This window comes from Aegilops tauschii, chromosome 7, assembly GCF_002575655.3.
Source record: "Aegilops tauschii subsp. strangulata cultivar AL8/78 chromosome 7, Aet v6.0, whole genome shotgun sequence".
NCBI lineage: Eukaryota > Viridiplantae > Streptophyta > Magnoliopsida > Poales > Poaceae > Aegilops > Aegilops tauschii.
Window position 1 is genome coordinate 166052169 of NC_053041.3, and position 9728 is coordinate 166061896.

The window sequence follows — 9728 nt, forward strand, 5'->3', positions numbered from 1 at the left end:
TTTGTTCTCGACGATGCCCGGTCCGCATCCTCGTCGTCGACCCGTTCGCGAAGATGTCCGGCTGACCCATGTCCGGGACTGGGCTCCGCCGGGCTGGCACTGGGAGGTGCTACCTGGAGGGGCACGCCGCTTGGTGAGGAACCCGGCCTCGGGTCCCGTCGTCGACCCTGATCTCCTTTGGTGGCGTTCGCGTGGGCCACATTCGGTGCAGCGGGAGCCGGCCCCGCCGGAGGTGGTGCGTCGCCGTGTCAGGGAGGAGGACGAGCACGTCCATCGCTACATGGCTGCTATGGATGTCAGGTTCTCCAATACCTGGCAGGTTCTTTGGGCAGATGACCGGAGATATGATCCGGTGATGGTTCCTTCTCTTTGGGTGTCCACCGCCCGCGCCCCAGGAACCGCGAGTGGCCTAGATTCTTCTGTAGTATTCGATCTTTATTAGCTACCTATCCAGTGATGTATTCGATATATAATATTCGAGATGATGTATTCGAGATTATATATATTATTCGAGACGATGATGTATTCGAGATTATATATTAATCGAGACGATGCATATATTATGTACTATATGATTCAATTTTTCCTTATTGATTGCATCCATGCATTGTAATTTGAATACTAAATTGTTTTATATTTCTTCTGTATTAGTTAAGTAAAAGCTATGGCGGACAATACCGGCAGAGAGAGAGAAGAGGAATTGTTCGACATCATACGCAGCCCTCGCAGGCTAGATGATCTGAATGAAGAAGATGACGGCTCCCAATTTCTGAACAATACCGGAGAGGGAGATGAAAAGATATTCGATCTCGACGACCGAGCTGATGAAGTCATGAATTATGATTATGATGACATAGACAATGTTTATGATGACACAAACAATGCTGATCTTCAAATAACAAAGACTACCGGCGAGGTATTTATATAAGCAGGCATCTGGTGATCATCACATGTTTTTTTTTATTTGAAGATATATAAACGAATCAATGTTTCTTCTTTCAGCCCTCCGGATCGAGCAAATCTGCTTCTACAGACAGCAGGACAAAGCGAGGCCGGAGCCAAAAGTTGAAGGAGGGTGTAAAGTACAACACCGACTCCATCAAAGATAGTGGCGAACCCCTCACGCCTAAGAACATTGCGAACAAGTTCGTTCGTCAGTGCGGAGTTCCTGTGAGGGACCAACTCCCGATCTCCATTCAAGAATGGAAAGAGCCAAAAACTAAACGTCCAGGTGTTACTTGGGTCGACGACAGAAAAAAAACCTTTGGGAATCTCTGATGGAACATTTCACCCTACCAGATTATTTCACTGAAGCAGATGTGAAGAAAGTCAAGGGCGCTGCTCTTAAGAAGATGGCAATCGCATTCAACAACCACAAGAAACTGTATGGGCCAACTACCTCGCTGCAGAAAGGAAGACTCCAGAATTCACGGGAACACTGGAGAAGCAAAGAGAACACTGGGCCGATTTCATGAAATTCAAGGAATCGGAATTATCTAAGGAACGGTCGATAAAAAAAAGGCCAATGCCGCAAAAAAGACGCAGTTCCATAGGCTGGGTCCAGGTGGCTACGCGGTGGGAATGCCTAAGTGGGATAAGTCTGAGCAAGAGATGGAGGATGCAGGGGTCACTCCGGTTACTAGGAGCTGGCCCCCCAGGTGCAGAACTTGGTTCTATGCGCATGGGGGCGTTGGACCCGAAGACAGGCCTGGTTTCAAAAAAGGCAAGTCTAAAAGGAGCCGCACAGAAGTTACTTGACGCAATAGAAGATGCTCGAAAGGGGGTGTGCACGCCCAACAGAGAGAACGACGAGCTTACGCGCGCCCTGGGAAATCCTGAACACCCGGGAAGAACACGAGGCAAGGGCGTTATTCCTTGGTATGAGGGCTTTTCAGAATGGAACGACGACTACAGGTCCCGTGCAGGAAAGAAGATGGAGGAGGAGAAGAGGAGGAAGCTGGAGGAGGAGATGAGGAAGCACGACACAGAACGCCTTCAAGGCCTAGAAGCTTTGGCACTCAAATTCCAGCGGCAGCAACAGCAGATCGACTCACTTAGCCAGGAAAGGGGGTCTCAGCAGCGGCAGTAGCAAGCAGATGATCATCCAGCATTGGATAGCACCGTCCCATTCATGCCGAGAAGTAGAGTTGGTTCCGCCCCGGGCGACGCACTGTTGGATAGATACCCTGTGGATGACATCACAGAGAACACTAAATGTGAGCTACACTACAAAATGAAGAACATAACCGTGAAGGTGGCGGACGCCGATGCTTTTACAAATCCCCCCGAAGCAACCTTCCATTGCAATGCGATTCCAGCGGGCTATGCTCGTGTCATGGTTGATGACGTGGTGGACCACTATTCGGGGCTACAACTTGATATTCCTGGAGGTGACGAAGAGCTTACACTGGGAGAGGCCATACATCGTATCATCCTATGGAGAAAGGATTGCATCATCTTTCGAAGTCCACCGACACCGCGTCGTCTGCCGACTCCTCCTCGAAGTCCGCCACCGAGTCAGCAGACTCCCGCTCCTCCAAGTCCACGAACGCGTGAGCCGACTCCTCCTTGAAGTCCGCCACCTCCTACAAGTCCCTGAACGCGTGAGCAGACTCCTGCTTCAAGTCCGGCACAGCGTCAGGCCACTCCTCCGGTTTCAAGTCCGACATAGCGTCAGGCCACTTCTCCTGCTTCAAGTCCGGCACAGCGTCAGCCACGTCAGCCGTCTCCGCCGTCTCAGCAATCGCAGAAGAGACACGTGGCAGCCATGGTGCGTAGCGGTACGAGTCGAGGTAGTACAGGAGGTACATGCGGAGACAAGCGATATAAATATGGTTCAAGCCTCGCTCCTCTTCCTCTGAGGCCTTACGACATGACCAAGGAGCAAAACGAAGCCGTAGTGCGGGCCGAAGTGGACGCCCATTTTGGACCGACACCGGCACCGCCGCCAAGGGAGAAAGTGCCTGAGGAAGTTATTGACCACTTTATTCATATGGCAAGAAAACCAGCTCCCAAGCCTGTTGACTCAGACTATGAGCGCCAAATCAGGAAGGCACATCGAGCACGACTACAGAGAGAAGCGAGCTCGAGCTCGATCCAACAAGCAGATGTCCAAAAATGCGGGAAAACCGTTCCCCAGCTGGGAGAACAGGCAGCGCAATCGATCCCCCCGCTTGTTGTGCCAACAACACATGAGCGTACACGCGCCCTATATAAATGTGGGCAAACCGTTAACGTTCCCCAGCTGGGCAATGTGGTAATAACCGAGGAGCATATAATGCAGGCTGAAATGCTCAATATCACTGTTGGACAACTCCTCGAAATCAAGCCCATGTCTCCGCTTAGAGAGGAGGAAATAAAACGGAAATATGTCCGGGGCCAACCTTTGGTCAAGCCCGACGAGGTCAAGAAACTCCCAACGAGAATGTATGAGTTGCATCAGTGGTACATGAACATTACCAAGATTTCCAATCGAGAGTCCCTCATGGTGAATGTCAAGGAGGAGCATTACTTCCATGAGAAAGTTGTGTCCGTTGAGTATTCAGAACTATTTTAGTTATTCAATCAAGATGCACTCGACAAATCTATCGTCAGTTGCTATTGTCTGTAAGTGATTTCTTTCTGTAATTTAAGTCTCAAGCTAGCTGTAGTGATCATTTTGATCAATCTATCATTACCTGTCATTATCCTCACTATATTCTTTTCTGTGGTATTATGCAGGATGAAGATGTATGAAATGAAAAAAGCTGGACGCTATGGCATTGGGTTCATTGACCCAAATACCATTAATGAATACACATGGAATCTTGAAATTTATCGAACAAGTTTAGAGGAAAGCATGCTAGAGTTCTTGAAGCGCCTCAATACCAATGAAGATATACTACTTCCTTACAACTTCCTGTGAGTCACACTGTCTTGTACTACAAATTCTGTTTTTGCTTACTGTGCACATGCCTGCTTAATTAAGTGTATAGGGTTTAGGGTAGTTGATTAGTGTTGTGCACATGCCCGCTTAATTAAGACATGAAAACGTGTGCGCATGCAGTTACCACTGGGTCTTGGTAGACATTAAAGTGGAGGAAGGAAAAGTAGAAGTACTGGACTCACTACTTAAAGAAGAAAGTGACTACACCATCATGAAGGGGATAGTCAACAGGTAATTTCAATCATTATTAACTATATCTCGGCCTATTTAGGTTCGTCATTTCCTGATATGAACTATTTAATAAATTTTGTTTTTCGGCGGGCAGGGCTTGGGCAAAGTTCATCAAGGTGACTCCAGGAAAATGGAGAAAAAAGCTGTTTTGGTATCGACCCATAGTAAGTAATTAACTAGTACCAGCTAGCTAGCTAGCTACCATCTCTTTAATTCTTGTTTCAATACCATTAATTAATTATCATGCTTGATTAATTATTACCTGATTAAATTCAATTCTCGTAAAGGCAATGAAGCAGGCGCCGGGGCGTGATGTGTGTGCATTCTACGTTTGCGAGAACATCCGCATGATGGCGTCCGAAAGGAGCAAATCTGATAGACAGCAATGGGTACGTTTCACAGAACACTATTCACGATTTTTACATGATTATTGATATTGATCTCCTTCTTAACAGTTCCATGACGTGCGGGACAAGCTCCTACCAACGGAGCGCATGCGAGCACTTCAAGAGGAAATAGCGGGATTTTTGCTCGACCAGGTCATAGATCCCAAAGGAGAATACTATTACCCGCTACCGCCGCCATGAACCACTTGTCATCGTGCTCCGAAGGCACCAAGACAACATGTAGGAGAAATTGTATATATATATATATATATACATGTGTATGTGTGAATAATTAATGGTGTTGGTCGTGAGACATTCGATGATATATATTTATATATATATATGTAGTTGTACGAGAAAATCTATTTATATATATGCATAACGTGTACAATATGTAGTATCATATAATACCAGCAAACAAAAAAGAATTAAATGGAAAACACAAAATTAATGGAAAATAAAAAATAAAACCAACCCCCCCCCCAAACATTTAGTACCGGTTGGTGTTACCAACCGGTACTAATGGTCTACCAGCACACGGGCCTGGCTCGTGCCACGTGGCGGTTCTTTAGCGTCGGTTCGTGCCGAACCGGTAGTAAAGGGGGGGCTTTAGTATCCACTCTTTAGTGCCGGTTGTAGAACCGGCACTAAAGGCCCTTACGAACCGGCGCTAAAGCCCGGTTCTGCACTAGTGCTCCTCCACCACCGCTATCTGATGGGTGACCGGCGGAGAGCTAATCTCCCTTTGGTCGGGTTTAAGCCCAATCCGATCATAGTCCGTAGCAACTCCCAAAGCGGCGATGCGATCCTAGAGCTCTTTTAAAGAGGAGAGCTCCATTGGATTCATCCGCTCGGTAAGTTCCGAGCCGATGTGGAGGCTGTTTTTGATGACCCGAGAAGTCATCGTCGGCGCAGCAGCCGAACGGGCGGTCATGACGAAGCTGCCTAGTCGGAGAGTTTGGCCTACAGCCAGGGCTCCCCCATATGTGATGTTGTCCCTGACAACGAGACGAGCCATCCTTCCTTATGATGACGACACAGTGGAACTCTCAATGAAAGCACCAATGTTGGTGTCAAAACCGGTGGATCTCGGGTAGGGGGTCCTGAACTGTGCGTCTAAGGCGGATGGTAATAGGAGGCGGGGGACACGATGTTTACCCAGCTTCGGGCCCTCTCGATGGAGGTAATACCCTACTTGCTGCTTGATTGATCTTGATGATATGAGTATTACAAGAGTTGATCTACCTCGAGATCGTAGAGGCTAAACCCTAGAAGCTAGCCTATGGTATGATTGTTGTTGTCCTACGGACTAAACCCTCCAGTTTATATAGACACCGGATGGGGCTAGGGTTACACAGAGTCGGATACAAGGGAGGTGATCTACATATCCGTATTTCCAAGCTTGCCTTCCACACCAAGGAGAGTCCCATCCAGACATGGGTCGAAGTCTTCAATCTTGTATCTTCATAGTCCAACTGTCCGGCCAAAGGATATAGTCCGGCTGTCCGAGGACCCCCTAATCCAGGACTCCCTTAGGCGCTGCCAAGCACGGTGGTGGTGTGAGGTCGAGGGGAGGGCGGGCGGCGGAGGCAGGGATCTGGGATGGTTGGTCGTTGGCGGTTCGAGAAAGATCGTCAACAGTGACTGGCGGGAGGTAGACGAAGGCCATCTGCCCGTTCCTTATAGATCGGACGGTTCATTAAAAAAATCGACTGACCTATTTATTTTCAGTCGACTGTTATCTTGATATGACCACATGTGTGGTGTGCTGGAGGAGTACCTGCATTTCCTGTGCTCATATACTAACAAATCATACGGAGTAGAATCTAATTTTGTTTGCCATGCAATGTTGTAGAGCTATCATATGTCTCCTGTCATTTATTTTTCAGCCACCTGCTATCTGCTACTTTTACAGTGCACTAGTTCTGCACACACTTCACCCATACTCTCACTATTGTGTTTTTATGCAAGGGTATTTCAGACTCTGCTGCTATGAGAGAAGCAAAAAAGAAAATAGAGAAGTCGCTCCAGCGTCGTACGCGGATAGGCCAGACACGTTTCAGCCTTATAATAGGTGCAGTGTCAGCAGATGGAGACGGTAAACGTAGCTCTGGAGTTGATGACCCCGCTCACAATGAACCACCATCCCAGGTGCCTGCTTTAACTTCGCGGTGTCATATGTGGTTGCATGTTCCATATGGTGTCTAGCTTGTATTCGAAAGGCCGAAGTCGGTCTTTATTAAGATAAGGAAATATATTTTTTACATGAACCTCCATCCCGTGAGCACCAGAAGACAAATAGCTAGTCAGGGCACTGGCCGAGCCAGTGACAAGCCCAGCAAAGAGAGGCATCACCTGGAAGCCAACTAAAAAGCCGCGATGGTGGCGAAGTAGCCCGCCTCCCACCAGGCTATCAGGTCCTAGATGATCATGCTCACCACTCCAGCCAGATGTCTAGCTTGTATTGCTTCCAATTTGGTTAAATTGCATCTGCTTAGCTTACACATTATACCTTTGAATATGACATGCCTTTCTGTTTTTGGTACATACTAGTACATCTGTGTATTAACCATGTTCTTACATCAAACTAATGTTCTTGTGTATCCCTCATCAATCACTTATGATGAGGCAGTCAGGCAAGTGGATTACTCCTCATTTAAAGAATGCAGCGTCAGCCTCCCGTCATGATTCTCAAGAAACAACAAGGCTAGATGAAGATAGTGAACGCATCTCTATAGTTGATTACCGCATTTCCCCTACACTAGCATCGCAAGTGCTTGCTCTAACTTGGCAGCGTGATATGTGGTTGCATGTTGCATATGGTGTCTAGATTGTAATTCTTCCAATCTGGTTAAACTGCATGTGCTATTCTTCTTAGCTTATACATTATACCTGTTAATGTGACATGCCTTCCTGTATTTAGTACATAGTACATCTGTCTAATAAGCATGTCCTCACATAAAACTATTGTTTTATTGTATCCCGCATAAATCAATATGTGAGACACCTTCAGTATATGCAGTGTGATATTAGTTGCATCTTTGATATGATTTATAGCATGCGCTGCTTCTAATTTGTTGAAATGCCATTTATGATGGGACACTTTTAACTTGGCAGAGTCATATTGGTTGCATCTTTCACGTGGTGTTTAGCTTGCATTGCTTCTTATTCGGTGAAATGGTTTCTGCTTAGTTTACACAAACAGTTGTGAATATTCCATGCCATCCTATTTTTCATATTATTCCATCCTGGAATCATGTGTTTGCCTTACATAAAAGTAGTGATTGTCAGTATCATGCACGAATGAGTTTTGAAGAGTGAATTTTATTGCTTTTTCTTATCGGTTTTACTTGACAATTCAAAATCAATAAAGCGGAAGGAAGTTAGCAAGGCAGCGGATGAAGGTGCTCCTTCCAAATGGAGGGCCTCTACAGATTCTAGTCCTCCATCCCCCCAAGATGATTTCCAAGACAACACATGCATAGACACTCAACGTAGCTGTGTTGGTGATGAGCACGTCTCCCCTAGTGCACCTTCACAGGTGCTCCCTCTAATTTGGCACTGTTATATGTGGTTGCATGTTATGTATGATGTCTAGCTTGTATTGCTTCTAATTTTGTTGAATTTCATCTTCTTACTTTACACATTGTACTTGTGACTAAGACACGTGTTCCTATTTCTAGAACATACAATATTTGTCTATCACACCATGTGCTTACATCAAAGTACATTTGTTCTGAAGAACTAAATTGTTATTCATTTTTCTTGTCGGCTTGACTTAACATGGCACAGAGAAAGAGGAAGAAAGACAGAACAACAGGGAAAGGGAAGCGGAACAATCCTGCAGATTCTGCTGGTACTGATGGTGCAATAGAAGGTCAAAGTCCAGTGGATAATCGTACCGACAGGGTATCCTGTGCTACACGAGCAGCAAAACAAGCCAAAAAAAACAAATAGCTGCCACCAAACAAGTAGAGACAACCCTAGTTGTTGCAACACCTTCCACATTACCACCATCTGCACGATTTACTCGTTGGTCAACTCAGCTAGCAGCACGTTCCCAAGCTCATTTGCCACCTGACACTACTTCCAAAGCACTCTTGACACAAGATGAGTTGGCAAGATCAGATGAACTTTGTGAGCTTCAACAGGAAGAAGGTAGTTGCTGGAGTCAAGTTACAGTTGCATGCTTCTTTATATGTAGTCTCACAGTTTGATGTACACTAACACTTCCTATGTTCGTTGTTGGACTAGCACCTAGGTGCAAGAGGAAAGAAACATCAGGGATAATGCTCGATAGGTTAACTAAATCTAGAGGAGGAAGTATGGAGATCCGTTTTGAGGCAGGTTTAAAAAGGCCACGTGATGCTACAGAGTCAGCCAAGTTAGTATCAGATGCAGCGGTTGCTGTTAGGTGTCATGTACGTATCCTCCCAACATGGATTCTGTACAAGAATGACAAAGAAGAAACCCAGTTCAACACCTTCCTCGATCATTTATCTGTAAGTATGGTTATGTATGGAAACTAGTAATATCGTCTTGCTCTGTCCAATACTTTCTAGGTTGCTGATAATGAGACTCCCATAATTTTCAACAGATGAGGTTCAAGTTGGATAGCCAAGATGATGCAACCAGACAAGCTTGCACAAATGTTTTCAAGTCTGCTCTGCGACAATAACGGTATAACTTGAGGAAAACTCACTTTGAAGGCAAGGCTAACAGTGAACTTCCCCAAACATCTCCAGTGGAAAATATATCTGATGAAGACTAGAGAGGCCTCGTTAAACACTGGTCCGATCCAAAGTATCATGTACATTATATATATGTGATCAGATCACATGTTGAAGTCCTATTTACGCATGTGCCAACAAATCTATGTTCTTGTAGGTGAACTCTTCAAGGAACAAGGCCAACCGTACGAAAGTGAAATTCCAACAGACGACAGGATCTCGTAGCTATATTGCACACTGCTAGGCTCTTGTAATTAGCTGTTGTTTCACTCTTTTCGCTGTACCATATTATCATATCTATATTGAATTGTTCCAAATGCAGAGGAAAGCCCGCAAGGACAAAAAAGTACCTGAACCAAATGCTGTGGAAATCTTCAGGGACAGTCACACCAGCAAGAAGAAGGGCATGACTACACCAGTCAAAGCCGCTCTTGTAAGTCCTTAATCCTCATGCCT